Source organism: Dipodomys merriami, unplaced genomic scaffold (genome assembly GCF_024711535.1).
Source record: "Dipodomys merriami isolate MVZ:Mamm:240054 unplaced genomic scaffold, mDipMer1.0.p SCAF_11, whole genome shotgun sequence".
NCBI classification, from domain to species: domain Eukaryota; kingdom Metazoa; phylum Chordata; class Mammalia; order Rodentia; family Heteromyidae; genus Dipodomys; species Dipodomys merriami.
In genome coordinates, this window is record NW_027202382.1 from 10,058,074 (window position 1) to 10,079,373 (window position 21,300).

The 21,300-nt window shown below is 34.8% G+C and overlaps 1 protein-coding gene and 1 non-coding gene across 6 annotated transcripts in view; one reads left to right on the forward strand and one right to left on the reverse strand.

The window, feature by feature from the left end:
• Positions 1-21,300, reverse strand: part of Lingo2 (leucine rich repeat and Ig domain containing 2) — a 1,109,212-nt gene that overhangs the window by 189,734 nt on the left and 898,178 nt on the right. The window lies entirely within an intron of this gene.
• LOC138822370 (small nucleolar RNA SNORA40) lies at positions 3,088-3,211 on the forward strand. Its single transcript, XR_011370410.1, has one exon. It is a non-coding gene; the product is annotated as a small nucleolar RNA SNORA40 (small nucleolar RNA).

A 21,300-nucleotide genomic window follows, 5' to 3' on the forward strand; every position in this document is an offset into this window, starting at 1 on the left:
CCTCTAATGAATGGAGAAACCCTAAAAAATCCAGAATATTTTATGACTAATTTACTATGTGCAAATATATCTTACTCTTGCAAAACAAAGACATTTCAGTATTAGGATATCAGTATCTGTAATCTACTATTGTGAGCAATTAATGCATTCCATATAAATCCTTTAATATATGCTTATAAAATATTTGACAAACCCCAACATTCTTCCTTCATAAAAATGTTCAATACATGGAGCTTATATAATGTTTTTAAGGAAAATATGTACACAGGTATATACATTACATATAGTGTTTATATATATACACCAAGAGATATATAGTATATATATGTATATATATATATATATATACATATATACATATACATATACATATACATATACATATACATATACATATACATATACATATATACATATATACATATATACATATATATACCAAAAGATCAATATAAAATACTAATGGATATAAATATTAGAGGTGATTATGGTGTTCAGACTTAAAGAGGATATTATTGAAAAGTAAAGATCTACATAAGTATAAATTTTATCATTAGAGCTATGTAATATTATTCTTGAAATGGTGAGAAATATAGTACCATGCCTATCTAAATAAGGAAGGAGATCTTTTTTGTGCATTTTTTATTGTAAACATGCTGTACAGAGGGGTTACAGTTACATGAGCAAGGTAATGAGTACATTTCTTATTGAGCATTGTTGACTCCTCCTTTGTTTTCCCCCTACCATCCCTTCCCTCCCACCTCTACAACTACTCCTCCCCACACTGAAGTTGTAAAGTTCATTTTTAACATAGTGTCTTGTACATCTCATTATTACAGTGGGTCAACCTGTATCTTTATTTAAGCATTTTGTTTTTTACCCTTCCCTTCCCCAAATTAGAGAAGTGTATTTACAAGATGCAGGGCACCAACATCAAATGCAGTGTAATCAGAAGTTGATATGAAAATGAAAAAATGATCAAATTAATTAAATTTAATAAAACTTAAAGATATATTCAGATTGTAAAGCATAAAAAATCATGAAAAAATCTGATTTAACATGGAAATAATTCTTTCCTTGAGAAAATATTTAAAATATAGATTTGGCAGATGTAATAAACTAATAAAGATGTGGGTAAATGCTCATATTTTATTCTTGGACCAGATGATTCAACATTACAAAGATTCCAAAGTTCCTTATAATAGCCTAGAAATGAAGATGCCAGTGGCTCATGTCTGTTATCCTCATCACATTAGAAGTTAAACCTACTTGGAAGTAGAAAATGCTTCAAAAATGACAAAATTGAAGACTCATTATTACAATCACTGATAAATACAAGCATGAAAACCAAAATCAGAGCTAGTATGTAGCTTATTGCCCTGGCTTTATCCCCACAGCTAGAAAAAAAAAGGTAGTATCACCTATCAGTCCTTCTTAAACAATATAAACTGATGGGCAACAACTTTAATAAGAAACAAAATTCTGATGTGAAAAAGATAATTACAAGCACTCAATATTAATAAAATTATTAGAATTTAATCAGAGTTTACCATCAGAAAAGCAAAATGTCCACATTGTATGACAAGATATTTATAATTCCTGAGTATTTACATTTTCATAATTTCCAAAAAGGTAATTTGGAAGTACCTGGTAAAATAATTGTCTTTTTTTTTCTGATCCTAGGACTTGAACTCTGGGCCTGGGTGCTGCCCCTGAGCCTCTTTTTTCTCAAGGCTAGTGCTCTACCACTTGAGCTACAGAGCCACTTTTGGCATTTTCTAAGTAGTTTTTTGGGCATTAGAGTCTCAAGGACTTTTCTGCGTTGGCTGGTTTTGAACTGTGATTCTCAGCCTCCTGAGTAGCTAGCATCACATGAGTGAGCCTTCAGTGCTCAGAGAACATCACTGATTTTAACATCGATTTCACTTAGTTTACATTTATATGAGTGTAGAAATAATATTTTATGTTATATACAAGAATTTTACATGATATAGTATATTATACAAACTAAAATTTTATTATGTACTTCATATTTATATATATTTAAGTTTTCATTGTGGCAAATTTTCTGATAATTGTTAGATATGGGAAACAGCTTGGAAACCACAAATGTAGATATATATATCTGTCTCTGTAGAGGTAGATCTCTACTTACAGCAATAGAACTAATTCTAACTTATTCAGATCCTATTTAGATTATTTATTTCTACCACTAAGCACCTGTGACAATGCCTGACACCGTTATTGCATTTTGAATATACAGATATATTATTATATGCCAAGAGTAAGTTTCAATTTATTATGTAACATAAATGACATATCTGTCAAAAGTTTCTCGCTCTAAAACAAGTAATCCACAGTCTTTATAGTATAAGATATTTTCCCTTGCTAAAAGGGACATGCAAAATCACTGCTAGGAGTTAAGCAAAAGAGTAACAATAACCAGGCTCTGGTGGCTCATGCCTGTAATCCTAGCTAGTTAGGAGGCTGAGATCTGAGGATTGCGGTTTCAAAGCCAGACCAGGCAAGAAAGTCCTTGAAATTCCTATCTCCAATTAATCACCAGAAAACCAGACGTGGTGCTGTGGCTCAAGCGGTAGAGCGCTCGCCTTGAGCTGAAGAGCATAGAGACAGCACCCAAGGGCAGAGTTCAAGCCCCACAACCGGCAAAACAAACAACAACAACAACAAAAAATAACATACTTTAGACTTTAGAATTTCCCTCGCTAAAGAATAAATCAAAGAAGGGTCATGCTAAGGTAAGACCAAACAAGAGATTATATGGTTATATATTATATATATATATATATATATATATATATATATATATATGGTTATATATTTTAAAAAGATATTTTCACTTGATAATTCTTAAATTTCTGTAATCAAAGCTGCCTTAATAAATATGCAATTAAAATATCAAATGAACACATCTCATTTCCTTTTTATTGAAACAGTTGAAAGAGGAACATTTGGAAGTGGTGCTGGGCTCAAAGTGGTAGAGTACTACACTTGAAAGAAAAATGTTTAGAGACAGTGTCCAGGCTGTAAGTTCAAGCCCAAGGACAAAAAAAGAAATCATTATATAGCATTTGTGTGTGTTTCTTTGTTTGTAACAAAGTATTACAGACAGGTGCAAACAGTAAATCTTCTTTTGTAACCTAGAACTCATGATTGATATAAGATTTTGGTACATGTGAGAAGGAATATGATTTTTATAATAGTTGGCAATGTGGGTTTTTTTTAAAAAACTCACACAGGTTGGCTCTGAGAATAAAGTTGATACAAAAGCTAATTTATGCTTCTGAGACTTAGTAAACATTTCAGTTTTCATGTGATAATGAAGATGGCTTTTTTTAAATAAGAGGATCTCTAAAACGGTATTGTGGAGTCTAATACTTATTACTATACATTTTGTTTCACTCACATATCTATATCTATATCTATATATATAAAGGAAAGTTGAGAATTTAGGTCATATTATTAAGCATTGTTTTCCTACTCAAAATAAACATCTAGGATAATCTTATCAGATGAGAAGAAGAGCTCAAAAGCTATGTACATATGACCATATAAGATGATGCTAAGTGAAATGAACCCCAAGATATGGACACCAGAGGTTTTTCTTTGTTGTTGTTGTTTTTAATGTACTATGTAATTTTCTTTTGTTTCTTTCTTATGTTCTTCCCCCTATGTCATGTCCCCTATTGCCACTGTATTTGATTTTGGTACCCTGCATCTTGTATATACATTTATCTAATTTAGGGAGGGGAAGGGGAATAACAAAATGCTGAAATAAGGTCACACGATGACCCATTGCAACAATGATACTTACAAGACACTATGTTGGAAATGAACTTTACAACTTCGCGGTGGGAAGAGGAGTGAGGGAGGTGGAGAAGGGAAGGGATAGTAGGAGAAAAACAAAGGAGGGGTAACAATGCTGGACAAGAAATGTACTCATTACCTTACTCCTGTAACTGTAACCCTCTGTACAACATCTTTACAAGCAAATAAAAAAAAACGTGTTCTTTTCTCTATGGGGCAAAATTATAATTGTGATGATTATTAATCAAAGATGAGCACATGCTGATTCAAATGGAAAGGAATTAGGAATCAAATATGGTATTTCCATTTCTGAACAGTTTGGTATGCTTGGACACATGCCCATGGGTGGGTTTTTATTTATATGGACATAGCACGGATTATATATAACTTTTTGTGAGAAAATGACACATTAGTCACAGAGCAGTGTATTTCTGCCTGACTTTCGGTGATGAAAAGTAAACCTCTGCATTCTAATAAATGATGGTGTACACATTATGATAAAAGATGTATTTAGCGTGTGTTCAAACTATCACAGATGTTCGTCGATCCCCAGTAATGCTCTAATGCTGGATTTCAAGGAAGAGCCCATTGTCATGTTGGAAAAGAGATGGTTTCTCATCAATGGAGAAAATTATAAATACAGAATTGAACTTGTTTCACCTCTTACAGGAGAAGCTTTATGACTAATTTGCTTTATTTTTCAGTCACTGAATCCTTGCTGTTAGAAGGCAGAGTGGGAAATGATATTTTGTAGTTGCTATTGCTATTTTCCCTTGTGAATAAATTCTAGTAAGGAATTCTTTTTGATTAGCAATTTATTTGTAGTTTATTAGTAGATAAATCTCTCCAGGAGCATTAATAATCATTAAAGATAGAGAAAGCATTTAAACAATGGACACAAAATTGTTTCCAGCTTGTGGGAAACAAGTATATCTTAATAATGCACTTGATTTGCTTTAAGATTTCAATTTCTCTATGTTTAGGTCTATGTTTAGACCTCTTGCAAATCAACAACCCCAGACTGTAGCTAGAACACCAGAAGTAATGGGAAATAAAGTCTCCTGAGAAGCCACAGGCTGTGTGAAAGTGTTAGTCATGAAAAGTTTTGCTCTAGAAGGATCCCCGTGCTCTCATTTAAGGTGCCTTTAACTTTTCCTTTGCACACAATCCTAGAAAGTTATATTTTTGTATCTATTCTTACATTCCACTACATTCTCTACAAAATAAACTATGTCTGTTATTGACAAAATAAAAATTAAATTACATGCTAAGATTATATGTATATATATATTTAAAACATATGCATGCATTTTTATAAGATAAAATTAGCTCTGGAATATATACAGCAACTACTGTAGGACTTTCAGATGCTCTATCTTTTCAAAACTAATATGTTAAACCTTCACCTCTAAAGTAATGGTATTAGAGGCCAGACCTTTGGGAAGTGATTACATAATGAATCTACTTAGTGCCCTTATAAAATGGGCTCAAGGGAGTTTGTTTACCTTTCCAATAATGCAAGGACACAGTGAGACAGTGCCATCTACCAACCAAGAGTTGTTGCCTTCGTTGAAACCTAGTATCAGCATATACTGAGTCTGCTAGCACATTGATATTGAACTTCTCAGCCATTACATATATAAGAATTAGATTTTTGTTCTTATTAACTAATTGGTCCATGTTTTATTTTAAATTAGCTTGATTGGATGAAGACAAATAACTGCTACTGACTTTAAGTCAATCTCATGAATTATTCACTAAAACAGAAAAGATTTTATTGAAGCAGCATCTACAAAAATTTCGGGATGGAATTCATTCTTGCTTTCTGAGACTAACTAGTTTTTTTTCTAGTTTCTATACATATACAAAGTAATTACATTTGAGAACAGTTATGTCAGATATGACCGCTTCAAGGTCTCAAACATCTTCCCTAAACTGGAGATAAGGCCAGAAAACAATTTTACTTATCATGAACTCAAAATTCAATGGTAGTAATCATTTTGTTAAATTATAGTAAGTCAAACAAGTATTGTTAAAGAAACCATTATGCACCAGGTAGTGCAAGGTATTTTTAAAGTATGTTCTATCATTCTATCTCTGAATATCCATACCTAATCTTATGATTTTTAAAGATACAATTATTTTTATTAGTTTTAATAGCTCTAGACAGGGGTTTCAATTTAACATGTGTTTATGAGGGCAATACATCTGGATCAGAATCCTCTTATCATTTCTCCCTCTGCCAATCCCAACCTCACTTGTCCCCTTAAGTTTACTAATCTTATGATTTTTATCCCAACTTCACAAATGAAGGTCAGTTTAACTCTTCTAGGGAAAATAAGATACTTCTAAAAGCTCAGCTATATCAAAATATAAGTAATAGAAGTTGTCTTCTGGTATCATAAAGGAAGAGAATCACTATTTTGCATTGAGTTTAGGAAAGTGAAAAATCATATGTGCATAGTTTCTCAATAGTTAGCCAAAAATAGCCAGAGAAGAGTCATTGCATTAGAGCTAGAAATTGAACACCTGAATAGAACAGGGATACACAGTAGCTGCTTGGTATCTTGGGTATATGAGTCTGAGGAGATCACTGTATAGCCACAAATGCTCAAGGTACCAAGCATCCATACTCTTCTACTTAATTCATTTTTTTCCAATAAGTTGCCAACTTCCATTATAGATATGCTGCCTTTCAACAAGCCTAGCGATGCCACTTCAGCACTTAAGCACATTCGCTTTTTCCTTACTTCTTTGGCCCATTGTCTTTTAGGGAGTCATGTTTTCACAAAATTAAGAGCAGAGAAACACTCAGCAGCTCACAAAATGATTTTCAAACAACTGATAAGCCTGGCCACAATGGCTCATGCCTGTACAAATTCTAGCTACTAAGGAGGCTGAAAATCTGAGGATTATGTTTTAAGGCCAGGCCAATTAGGAAAGTCTGTGACACTCTTAACTCCAATTAAGCACCAAACAAAGCCAGGAGTGGAGCTGTGGCTCAAGTAGTAGAGTGCTAGCTTTTAGAAAAAAAAAAAAAAGCTCAGAAACAGCAGTTAGCCCTGAGTTCAAGACCCAGGATCAGCACACACAGAGGAAATAAAAACACAAGACTTATAGCATGGTACTGAGAGCTTCTCTACATCAGCTGAGCTGTGAGCCTGGGGAATTTAATATGTTCATTTCTGATATTTTATCTTATTTATTTATTTATTTATTTATTTATTTATTTATTTATTTATTTATTTATCAGTTGTGGGGGCTTGAACTCTGGGCCTGGGTTCTGTCCCTCAGCTCTTCAGTTCAAGGCCAGTGCTCTCCCACTTGAGCTACAGGGCCACTTCCAGTTTTCTGGTGTTTAATTAGAGATAAGAGTCTCATGGACTTTCCTGCCTGGACTGGCTTTGAACTGCAGTCCTCAGATTTCAGCCTCCTGAGTAGCTAGGATTACAGGCATGAGCCACTGGCACCTGTCTTAAAATTTTATTTTATTTCTTTTACTTATTTTTTCTTTCTTTCTTATTTTTTTATTGTGAAAATACCATACAGAGGGGTTACAATTACATGAGCAAGGTAATAAGTACATTTCTTATCACACATTGTTGCCTCTTCCTTTGTTTCCCCTTCCCATCCCCGTAAATTCAAAGAAACATAGGTCCTATGGTTTCCCTTATTTGAAATAACTAGTATATGTCTGACATAAGCAGAAACGGTCAGGTAAGTTGAGGTTAGGTGAAATGAACTCTAAGATAAGGCCTCAAATGTTTTTTTTCTTGCTATTGTTTCTAACATATTTATAAGATGATTTCTTTGTTGCTTTGTATGTCCTTCCTCCATGGTATAACCTCTGTTTTCACTGTATTTGATGTTGGTATAATTTGTGGAGGGGAAGGGAAAAAAACAAAACTTTTTTTTTTAATTGTGAAAATACCATACAGAGGGGTTACAATTACATGGGCAAGGTAATGAGTGCATTTTTTAAATCAAGTACTGTTGCCTCCTCCTTTGTTTCCCTTTGCCATCCCTTCCCATCTCACCCACCCCACCCCCCATGCCAAAGTTGGAAAGTTTATTTTTGACATAACATCTTGTACGTCTCATTGGTGCAATGGGTCCACCTGTATCCCTAGTTAAACAATTTGTTTTTTTCCCTTCCCCTCCACCAATTATACCAACATCAAATACGGTGAAAACAGGGGTTATACTGTGGGGGAGGGATATACAAAGCAACAAAGAAATATCTTGTAAATATGTTAGACACAATAGCAAGAAAGAAAAAAAATTTGAGTCCTTAACTTGGGGTTCATTTTGCTTGACATCAACTTATCTGACCATTTCTGCTTGTCTCAGACATATGCTAGTTATTGCAAATAAGGGAAACCATGGGACCTATGTTTCTTTGGGCCTGGCTTACTTAATATAATTTTTTCCAAGTCTTTCCATTTCCTAACAAATGGGGCAATGTCATTCTTTCTGATGGAGGCACAGAATTCCATTGTGTACATATACCACATTTTCTTGATCCATTCATCTACTGAGGGGCATCTGGGTTGGTTCCATATCTTAGCTATGGTAAATAATGCTGCAATAAACATAGTCGTGCTGGTAGCTTTACTATGGTCTTGTTTATGATCATTTGGGTAAATGCCCAAAAGTGGGATTGCTGGGTCATAAGGGAGCTCTATGTGGAGTCTTTTGAGGAACCTCCATACTGCTTTCCAAAGTGGTTGAACAAGTTTACACTCCCATCAACAATGCTGTAGGGTTCCCTTCTGTCCATATCCCCTCTAGCATCTGTTGTTATTAGTGTTCTTTGTTTAAATAAGGATACAGGTGTACCCACTGCAACAATGAGATGAACAAGACATTATGTCGAAAAATGAATTTAAATTTTTATTTTATACTAATTAATTAATTAAACAAAACATGCTCTGCCACAACCATGCATAATGAATAAGTGAATTTATTATATCTTCAGGTTGTCTGAATATACTGTATCAGTGATGATGATGCCAGTTTATATTGTAATTTACTGAGTACTTTCTATGAATCAAACAATGGATAAAGTTCATACATTATCTTATTTGAAGTCTACAGCTACATAAGGCAGGTATTCCTATTTATATCTTAGATGATAAAACTTTGAGCTGAAATTTCTTAAGACAGCTCCTAGAGGAATACAAAATTTGGATTAAGTCTTGTTATAGTCACAAATTCTGTATTCTTTTTGTTTGTTTGTTTTTTTCTCTTTGTTTTCTTTGCTTCTTTTTTTTAAATTTAATTTAATTTTATTTGTGAACATACTGTACAGAGGGGTTACAATTACATGGGCAGGATAATGCGTACATTTCCTACCAAGCATTGCACCCTCCTCCCCTGGTTTACCCTTCACATCCTTTCCCAGCCTCCCCCCTCCCCCCCAATCCCAATCCTTCTCCTTCCCCCCCTCCCCCACCCCCCACCCCCTGCACCGACATTGTAAAGTTCGTTTTGGACATGACAACTTGTACTTCGCATTGTTGCAACAGGTCCACCTGTATCCTTAAACAACTGGTTTTTCCAAATTCTGTATTCTTTATCTTTAGTGTTCATTATAGTCTCAAAATGTGTCCAATCACTCAATTTTCTTGACCTCACTATAATTCTATATTCCTAGGGCTTCTTGGCTATAGCTTTGGTTTCCCAAGTACATGGCCTAGATGATGAATATTTGAGACTCTTGAGCATGGTCATCCACAATGTACATAGAACAAGCCTTTCTGTTTACTAAACAACTGGAATATGTTTTAGAATTGTAGACTCCATTCCTTAAAGTCTTATTACTCTGAGCAATAAAAAAGAGAATTATCAAATTAAACAAGAGGGTGATAAACCATACCATAAAACTCCCAATATCATGGTGAACCTGTGTGAGGACTGTAGTAATTTATAAACGCAGTGATTGTTTTCCACATTGTGCTGACACTTAATGAAAAGCCTTCTAATGAAGCTCCCTACCTTCCAGCAGGTTCATGAAATTTTCCCAGATGGGAGTGATCAGAAGAAGGAAAATACTCTGAAACACCCATGGAGTTCATGGTAAGAGGAAAAATAGTGAAAGAGGGCCAGGGTAGGAAGGCGATTACAGTTGGTTAGGGAGTCTGAATGCAAAGAAAGCAGACTTCACTTCTCCCCAGCACTTCCTCTGGTTCTCATGTGTTTCCTCTTCAACCTGCATCTCCTTTAGGTTCAAATCAGCTGAAAACTCCTTTAGGGCTCAGAGGAACATGTCCAGCAGACTGTGAGTAGAAGGAAAGTGGGTATTGTGTCATCCACAGGGTAACAATGAAGGGCCAGGGTGGCATAGACAAGAGAGGCTGCCCTCCACCTGTTATTCCCACGTAGAATGTCTCACTGTGCATGCTCAGTAGGTTCCAGAGGATGCCAAGGATGAGTTTTGTAGGAGATAAGCTAAGGAATGATCCTTCACAGTGTATAAATTGAGGAGGAACTATTAGTTTAATTTTTACTTCCATTGGAATTATTTATAAAGAGCTCTTTTTAAAAGCATGTCTTTATTTATTTAAACCATTCTGCTTTCCTTTATTGTGTTTCTGAACAAGGAACTACATAATAAAACATAAAAACAAACTAAAAGGAAGTTATACACAGACATGTACATGAGCAGGATAGATTTGAATTCTGACACAAGCTGTCATTTTCATGCTTGACTTAAATAGATGACAAGCTGCTGTATGGATAAAGGCAGTGTTAGCCATAAATATATTTTTATTTTGGTACTTGAATTTTTAGTCAGTATATAATATATTTCACTTTTGCTTTGATATTTTGAAATGATCTGATAATATTTTCCTTTAAGTATTCTTTTATTTTTATATGAGTCCTGGGTCTTGAACTCAGGGCCTTGGTGCTATCTTTGAGCTTTTCTGCTCAAAACTACTGATCTACCACTTGAGCCACAGCTCCACTTCCAGCTTTTTGATGGTTAATTGGAGATAAGAGTGTTAAGGACTTTCTTGCCCAGGCTGGCTTCAAACAGCAATCCTCCGATCTCAGCTTCCTGACTAGCTAGAATTACAGGCACATTTCATGTCATTGTCACCCTGCTAGTATTTTAAAATTTTTAGGTGAATTGACAAAGGAGAATTAAAATGCTAGGACAATACTGTGGTTAAAGTCAGTTAAAATTCCCCTAGGAAAGTATATATACATATTTATATATGTCATATAACATATATATTATATATAAATTATATGTGTATTTCAAACAAGTTTTAGTATGAATATACTTTTTTGCTTGTTTTTAAATTTTATTATTTTTGTATATGTGTGGCAGTCTGGGGCTTGAACTCAGGACCCTAGGCACTGTCCCTGAGCTTCTTTGCATAAGGCTAGTGCTTTACCACTTGAGCCACAGCTTCAATTTTGGTTTTGTGGTGCTTGGTCAGAAATAAGAGTCTCATGGATTTTCTTGTTAGGGCTGGCTTTGAACCTTGATCCTTAGGTCTCAGCCTCCTGAGCCTGAGTGGCTATGATTACAGGCATGAGCCACTGGTGCTTATTCTTTAACTTTTTTATTTTTAATTTAGAAAAAAAATCATTGTGTGTATTTACAAAGAACAATTTAATTCATATTTATTTTATGGAGTAAATTAAACTTATGAATCTTTTTTTCTTTATAAAGTAGTTTCTGATGATAAATCCTGTTGACCATTTTGAAGAGAGTGAAATAAAAAAATGACTAAGGTGAAAATACAAATAAACTTTTAAAATCCTTTTATATCCTTCAAGGATTTCCTGGGTTTATTTAGAACTGGAACATGATCAAATGGTGCCCTTTTGAATTTATTGAGTGGCTTTTCTAACTAAAGATAATTTAAAAAAATAACAAAAACTATTTCAGGTAATAAAGATGTATTTTTGTGTTTGTTTTTGTTTTTGTTTTCCAGTCAAAGGGTTTGAACTCAGGGCCTGGGTGCTGTCCCTGAGCTTCTTTTGCTCAAGGCTAGCACTCTATTACTCTATTACTTAAGTCACAACACCACTTTTGGATTTTCCTGAATAGTTTATTGGAGATAAGGGTCTCATGGACTTTTCTGACCAGGCTGGCTTTGAACTGTGGTCCTTAGATCTCAGCCTTCAGAGTAGCTGAGATTATATGTGTGAGCCACTTGGCAAGAAGAGTATTTTTAAAACTTTGAATAGAGTCCTTTAACCTAATCCTATAAAGTAAGCCATTATGCACAGATGCATTTAAGTGAGTTATTTTATTTTCACTTTCTGATCTAGACTCATTGAACATAGATTCTAGCTCCTATGATTGCTGAAATGATACTTTTATAGGTAGGGTTCTAGAGGGATTCTGTACATTATAAAAGGGAATCTAATACAACTGAAGGAAAATCAGTTGCGCTAGAATAGAAAGGTTAATAACAGTATTGTCTGATGCCCTAAAAGACAGGAAAGGTATACTGCACTGAGCTTGTCTGTGTACCTCTTGTATTCATTAGAGTCTATTTTACTACAGTAAACATAATGTCTTTCTTATATGATATCCTGAGAACAGACTCTGGCCTGCAGTGAATTTCTGTGAGGGATTCACTCACTAAAAGAATAATGATTCTATCAGGATGCTGGTGGCTCATGCCTGTAATTCTAGCTATTCAGGAGAGTGAGAGCTAGAGGACCTCAGTTCAGAGCTAACTTGTGCAAAATAGTCTTTGAGAATCCATTTCCAATTAAATCAAAATACAAGACAAGAGGAATGGTTCAATGGCTGGCGGAGTGTCTGCCCTGAGCAAGAAAGCTGAGTGAGAGCAAAAGGCATCTGAATTCAAAGCCTAATATAAAATAAATAAATGATAGTGCTTAGATCTATCATATTAACGATAAGGTAAAAAGGAGAGATATTTCTGGCACTAAATTATCAATTGCCTTACCTAGGTTCAGTGATATGGATAAAAGTTGATCCTAATTACCTGCTACTTTTCTATTCCTTTTGTGTCAATTTCCTTTTTCCTCCATCAACTCCCATATAGATTATCCCATAAGAAAAGAAACAACTCTGTCCTCCCTTCTTCTCTTGTTCTTTGTATTTATGACGTGATAACCTACAAATGGGCATTGTTAATTGATTTACTGTCCCACAGCTACCTGTTATGCAGTAAATGTTTAGTGATGGTTTCTATAAAGGGGTAACATTTTTGTGATTTGTTCTTTTATTCTATCATCACTAAGGAGAATAACATCTGGCAATATCACATAATGGGCAGGTATGGGCTAAATGAATAAATGAATGAAATGAATGTCTGGCATCATACTGCCCACTATATAGTTTGCTTCATATCTCAATTTATTAGCCCTTCTGGCCCACTAGGACCTCAGAATCCTCCTGATTTCCTCCCTGGGCCTAGGATCCTATGCAATGCTTAATGGTATCTGAGACTTCATTTTAATCTCTTTACAATGGCAATAAGTGGGGGTTTCCAGAATCAAGCTCTGGCCTTACAATATCTCACCCCCTAGATTAATAATTTTACATCATTGTCTTAGCCAAAGGGGAAAGGGTTTCAAGGTGAAAACTCCTACTATAAAATAAACAGATAATACCTCATTAGAGTAAAATTTCTAATACATTTTCAGTTGTACAAATAAACTTTGTTCTTACTTGTTGAAAGCAATGGGCAATCAGATTTCTGAAGGAAAGACAGTTGTACTCTAGGCCCCAAAAATCACCTGCTAAAAAAAAGAGCAGCTACTTATAATGAGTAGCTGATGAAGAGATATGAGTGTATTATGCTAAGAATGTTCTTAAGGAAAAAAATGCTAGCAATAAACTTTTGATATTGTTTTTCTCAGTTATTTTACCATGGTACAAAAATGTAAGTCTAATTATAATGATCTTTTTCATTAGGTAATGGGTAAAAGTACAGATTTTAAACACCACTTTCTTAAAAACTATTAAGTGAAGTAAGCCAGACCCAAAGAAACATATGCTCTATAGTTTCCCTCATCTGTAATAATTAGTATATGTCTAGGATAGTCCTAGCAGAGGATCAAGTAGCTCAATTGCTATGTACATATGGCCATATAAAATGATGCTTATTGAAATAAACTCCAACATATGGAAACAAGAGGTTTTTCTTTGTTGTTTTTAATGTACCGTGTGAAGTTATTTTTTTCTTTCATTTTTTTCCCTTTGGTTTATCCTCTGTTGTCACTGTTTCTGACTTTGGTACCCTGTGTCTTGTATATATGTTTATCAGATTTGGGGAATGGAAGGGGAACAAAAATTGTGAGACAAAAGACAAAGGGTGAACCAATGCAACAGTGATACTTATTTGGAAATGAACTTTACAACTGGGGGTGGGGGAGGGAAAGTAGGAGAAAAATGAGGAAAGGGGTAACAACTTTGACAAGGAATGTACTCATTACCTTACTTATGTAACTGTAAACCCTCTGTACATCACCTTGACAATAACAATAAAGAAATAAAATGAGATTCATGGCATCATTTGGCTAAATAATTTTTAATTTAATTTTATTGTCTAGGTGATGTACAGAGGGGTTAAAGTTACATACATAAGGTAATGAGGACATTTCTTGTCGAACATTGTTGCCCCCTCCCTCATTTTTCTCCTACATCCCCCAAACCCCCAAGTTGTACAGATCACTTCCAACACATTGTCTTGTGTATATAGCTGTTATATTGGTTCTCCCCTTGTCCTTTGTCTCATCATTATCTAATTCAAATAAATGTATATGCAATACCAGGATACCAGAATCAAATACAGTGGCAACAGATGACATTTTTTGTTTTTAATGTACTATGTGATTTTTTTTGTTTCCTTTGTATGAATCTCATTTTTTTAACATTGGAAAAATAATGGACAAAATTTATGTGGCTCTCCTATGGCTGAAAAGAAAACATTAAAATTTTCTATCTCCATTTATATTGCAAATACAATAATATTTTATGTATAATATTTGTTAGTGTGTATTCATCATTATATAAAATAGAGGATAGCTTATATCTTATAAGAAATGCAGACACAGAAGACATTCACTAATGATTTAAATATTTATCAGAATGTAAAAATATTGTCAAATCATACTTCAGAAATGTTCATCTTAAGGTATTTTCATGATTTCATTCCATCTCATAAAAGTTAACTCAGAGTATTTTCTAATTAATTTTATCACACATGCAATAGATGTTAGTTAAGTATTATCTAATATGAAGTGCTAACAACTTTCCCCAAATGCCATAAATTATTCTCAGAATGTTTCAGTAGCATGTCTAGAACAGCAAAGTCAAAGTCATATTTTGAGAGATGTAAGAAGAATTAAATGGTTTGTTGGGAACTGAAAGTATCTTCAAAGGTTTATCTTACATGCTAAAAGTACAAGCACAGTTTGAATTAAATTTCATCACATGTTCCTATATTGCCTGAATTCTTTCAGTTACAAATAGTTGAAGTCAATACCAAACTAATTTAGGCAAAAAGGAGAAACTTGCAGGAAAAATATTAAAAGTGAAGGAAACAGAAATGAAGAAGGACATATCTATGAAAGACTTGAACAATCTCAAGTCTCTGTCCCTTTGTTTTCTTGTTTTCTACGTTCTATATCCATCTCTGATCTCTGTGAGTTTAATAAATCTTCAATCTCTTAACTCTGCCTACTTATGTAACTTCCAGATCTTCTAGCTCACATCTACTTGTGTCATGGTGTAAGTCATCTTTCATGTCAGAATCTGGATGAAAAAAAATCACAAAACATAATGTTTATTTGCATGATTTGAGTCAGAGATATAGAGGATAAGTCACTTAGAGACAAGAATACCAAAATGTGGAGCAATGTAGAAGCCCACTCAAAACCATCTCAAATGACATCATTGGAGAAACAAACCTTTACCCAATGATGGAAAAATACCAGTTGGAAAGGGAGGGAACACAAAGCAATAGATATTCAACTACCTAATAAACTAAGAAATGTAGTGATGACTTAACTTGGGGTTACAATTTAAGCTCTAAGAAGACATTATATTTTATTTTTCCTGATGAATTTTATTTCCCTGTGTAGTACTCCAGGCTGGGATATGGATGGATGGTGATAATATTTAGTGGGGTTCTAGGATACAAATACATAGATAAGTTAGTTACTATTCACAAGGGGTTTCACTTAGAAATGATTGCTCATGCATATTAGCTCAACATACATATGATGAAGTATAGTAAGAACTGGTCCAGAGAAGCAAAGGGTAAAAACATTCCAGAAAAAAGGAAGTGCTTCATTCAGGAAGCAAATGCAGGAGACCTATAAAATGTGGTGATGGAAGAGGGTGAACATGTTTTAGGACAATAACTAGAGAACTCTGTAAGTACCAAGCTGAGAAGCTTAGATTTTATTTATTTACAGTTGGAAAAGGTATGTCTATATGAATGTTTACATTTGTATTGATAATGACTAGCTGGAGTATGTAAGGACCACCTGAGGATCCAGAAACCAGAGGCAGAAAATGATGTTATGTCTGATGTTATGTCTGTTATTTCTGATTAACAGGGTCAGTTACTTCTTAATTTAATACACTGGAAAGTTGGCACCAATGGCAACAGTGGTAAATCAGGAACAAAGGGAGAGACAATCCCAGCCAAAAGTATGGGAGACCTTAAGTGTGAGCTACAGGTATGGACATCATACCTAAAAGTTGGTTAATTGTCAATGCGTCCTGGTAAACTAAAATCAATAAACATTATTTGTACAATGCCGGTGTGGGGGGGGGAGGGGGGTATAATTGGGTGGGGGGAGGGGGGTAAAATTGGGTGGGGGGAGGGGGGAGGCGGGGAAGGGAAGTGAAGGGTAAACAAAGGAGGAGGCTGCAATGCTTGGTAAGAAATGTATCCATTATCCTGCCCATGTAATTGTAGCCCCTTTGTACAGTATGTTCTCAAATAAAATAAAATACAATTTAAAAAAAAAAAATAAACATTATTTGTCACATCTCCACAGAAGATATGTTCCAAGATCCCCAGGAGTAGCCTGAGGCTGTGCCTTTTATGCCCCATATTTTTCCTAAACATGCTCCACTCTGATGAAGATTAATTTATAGACTGGGTACAGAAAGACAATAATAATTTCCAGCTAGGTGCTGGTGGCTCATTCCTGTAATCCTAGCTACTCAGTAGGGTGAGATCTGTGGATCTTGGTTCAAAGCTAGCCAAGAAGGAAAGTCTGTGAAACGCTTATCTCTAATAATAACCTACTCAAGCTGGTGCTTGGCTCAAGTGGTTGAGTTCAGAGAAGCTCAGGGACAGAGCCCAGAACCTGAGTTCAAGCCCCAGCACTGGTAGAAAGTAAAAGGTAGGGAAGAGGAGGGACTAATAATTTCTCACAAGTAAAGCATTACACTTTAACAAAAGTTATGTGAATGTGAGTTTTTTCCTCTCTCAATTTTCTTTATTTTATTGAGTATCATAAGTACTACAGTCTAAGATTTTCTTTCTTTCTCTCTTTAAGCTAGACTTTCATCTTTTTTCCTAAAAGGAAGTACATCATACCTTCCCTTTGACATGTCTACAACTGGCAGCATCACCATTCTTGTGCTCTAAAACAAACATCAAAATAAACATGACTTGAACAATTATGTGATGCCCTGGCTAAATGTTCAATGGCGCTCAGCATCTACACTATGAATACAAGTGGACCAAGGGATGCCTGTGTCCTAGGAAGAGGGACAAAAAGAATGTGAGAGTTTGGCATACACACACACACACACACACACACACACACACACACACACACACGCACTAGTTTTGTGAAATTTAAAACTAGTAAGTAATTTCGGTGATTTCCTATTTAATATTTTCAGACTGGGATGGGTTGTGCTTGGCCGGGGATAACAGAAGCCACCAAGGAACTCAAGATAATAGGATTGTATGTTTCTTTTTTCAATGGACTTTAAAAACAGTTGAAATAATCCATTTTTTCTTACAAAAAGCAGAATGCACTAAAAAATAAAATATAGGATTCACATACAAATTCTAATACAGGGGAATTGGGTGACATTATCTAAAGGTCATTAGGATAGTATCATATGACTTCTGGTAGTTGTTCTTAAGACAAATATAAATAATAATAATAAGAGTAAAGGTTCAAACAACAAAATCAAGAGTACATGGTGACCAGTTACTTTGTGTGTGTATGTGTGTGTGCATGCACGCACGTGTGTACATGCATGGATGCATTCGAATCTTCTCTCTCCTTAGCCACACGGCAACACATACACAAGCCACATGTATAGCTCAATTTTCTGCTTAATGGAATCCGTTGCCTACTTACAATTCACCTGACTTGGTTAAACTCTAATAACAATTACTCGACTGATTTGATTTCCTGATGTAACTAGGAACTCTTCCGCAACAGCTCAGAATTAAGATGTCTTTTGGTTGTGACTTGTAACATCGATCAAGATGAAAATAGGTCAGCTTACATTTGTCCAGGAAATGATTCTGCTTGTATTTTGTAAGGTCAAAAATATCAAGCTAATAGGAAAAGAAAATCACTCTAAAGGTTGGAAATTATTCTCTGCTCAAATGCAGTGAAAAATAAAAGCTTTCCTCATAAGAATAAGGAAGAAAATGATCACTTTGGACAACTTTTAAGATGTCTTATTAATTCTCATTCTAAATAAGGTAACTGTTTTGACCTCTGTAAGTACTTGCAAACTTAAGATTTATGACCTTCAGTTCACTAACTTATCTAACTTATTAGGTATTTATAGGTGACAAACAGTGGTTCAGGCCTTGTACTAAATAAACACTGATAAAACAAAATGATGATGACTATATTAATAAAATATAAATTTCTTGCATGTCACAACTTGCCAGCAATTATTCTCATACAAGTTCACATACGAATTTAAAAATATGTAATAACTTCTGTTATTTCTATGTTAGTTATAAAAGTATAAAAGCACAAAGATATTTAAACATTTCCCCAAGAAAACACAGCTGAAAGTGTTGAAATGGAGCTTCAGATCCAGGTAACCTGTTTCTGGCTTCTGTGTTAAAGGAAAAAAATAACAAATGATACTGGAGCAGTTACTGACAAGTGCCTTAATAACACAAAGGAAGCCACAGTCATCTAGACATCAGAGGCCGTTGAAGGAACATCAGGGAAGGTGGCATTTGTAATGAGTCTAAGTGCTTTATAGCTCTGAAATGGATGATACACTCACATGTAAGTAGCTAGCATTGTTCACCAAAGTAAGGTCTGAGCATCTTCACATTGATTTTGAGCTTTGAGCTGTGGACCACTCCCTCCATCCTCAGAAGGAGCCATTAGTTCTAGGTTCCTTTGATTCTTAGACTCTGCTATGTTTCCTGATTGATTTATTGCTGTAAATTTTTCCTCCCATCATAGATTGGGCATTCTACTTGAGTAGATTCCACGGGCCCTTGGAATGGCCTTCTTTCTCAAGTCAAGGGGAATTTGATGAAACTAAACAACCTTATCACCCAAATTTGGCTGTTCTTTGCCAGTCAATTTCTGAGACAGAAGACTAGACATATAGGATTTTGGATTTTCACATTGATATTGCTTCTAATTTTGACAAAGGCAATTTACTTTTAAATCCAGATGTCTAAAACAGCAAGTGCAAAGTCATAAAATTTATAATTCCTTTAAAATAATGTTCTTACGGATCTTCTGTTTAAAGCAGAAGTCAATCAATAGTGTTTTCTATCAGTCTTCTTCATAATAATGCTTTTGAAAATAGTGTACTTTGTTACTTCACTATACTTCAAAGATGGAAAATCTGGAGCAATTCAGGATCCAAACTTCTACATTAAGAATCCCGACTGTGGGCATAGGTGAGGTTCAAAGATAGGAGGTAATTAACCACTGTTTTGCCACAAATTGCTCCCAGGTTTCACACAAAGATGCTTTGTTTTCTCTGTTCAAACCCTATCGGGGTTTAACCAAAAAATTGTCCTCAATTTATTGCAATCACAAGGTCATTATTTCCATGTCACCTCCCTTTCATTTTCAGCTCTAAAGGCAGATAAATATAAGTGCAAAAAATAAAATTCTGAAAATAAAAAAATCATTGAAACTGTAAAGCCTGTGGTTCTACTCATAATGATGTTTTTTTTCCCCTTTATTCCTTTTGAACTGTAGTTTTCCCTCTACAAAAGCTGAAGTATGTCTCCTAACAATGTTTTTAGGTTTTTTTCCCTTTCCCTTTAATTAGACAAATCTTACTTTACTAAAATAATTTAATACTTAATGATTAGAATATTGATCCTTATGTTTGCCAGCTCTGAAAACACAATCTTTTATGACTGAGGAAATAAATTTTGTTTCAGAATTCTAGTAAGTAGGAACATAAAATACAGATGATCTAAAAGGCAAAAAAGAAAAGAAAAATAATCAGAAATCTTATTTGCTGAACACAAAACTCTAAAATACATTATACGTATCTATCAGGTACATTGCATTTACCTAAGCAGGACTCATGATAGAATTACCTTTGAAAAGATATTTATAACATTCATGTTATTCATTCAGCCATTAAATATCTCTGCCAATATTCAACTATAGAGAATACCCTATGTGAGGCATTATGAGGGGAGGGGGTGGTGGAGTACATAGGAAAAGTACACAACCTTTTTCCTAAGTACTTCCTGTGGGGGGGGAAATGATTAACATACATACAGCATCCCTTTAGCTATAGGAACAAGGTCTCTTCACTAGACACTTTGAGTTCAATCCTCAGCTTTGCAACTTACATGTTTTCTAAGACTCAGTGATGTCAGTAGAAAAAAGAGTGTCATGGAAAAGGTTTGTTTGTTGTGGAGGTTAAATGAGATGAGGTGCTTTATACAGTTACTTTCATGGTGCTGAAGAGAATAAATATTATCTTCCACTGTGAATACTACTGGTGGCACTACAACACTCTGCCCTCATTAAAGTTTGGAGGCCATGAGATATCCAAGCAAAAGGGCTCATGGGAGGTATAATTATGCTATTTTCTTATTCTAGCACCTTCTTCCTCTTAATTTCTCTTTTTCTGAAAATTCCAGGAAAATTCCCTCCTCAATCTCTGACCGCCATCTATTTAACTTTTTCAAACCTCTCCATGACATCCCAGGTATTAATATTTCTGCATTATCACCTGAAAAGTATGTCTAGACACAAATCCTGTCATCCTTTGTCTTACCTCACTTATTTCTCTTCTCTAAGAGAAATAGCTGTTTGATTATATTATATTACATTATATTATATATGCAGTTATGTAGTTGACTTGCTGAGAGGATCATTATGCTTCTAGCTTATCCTATAAAGCAGAAGTAGAAGGGCTCAAACTGGTACCCCATAGTTTACAAAGCACCCAGGTAATTTGTATATACTTAGGTTGGGCACTGTAATTACTGTCCCCTCATGTTGGGAAGGGTCTTCCCAGGCAAGAAG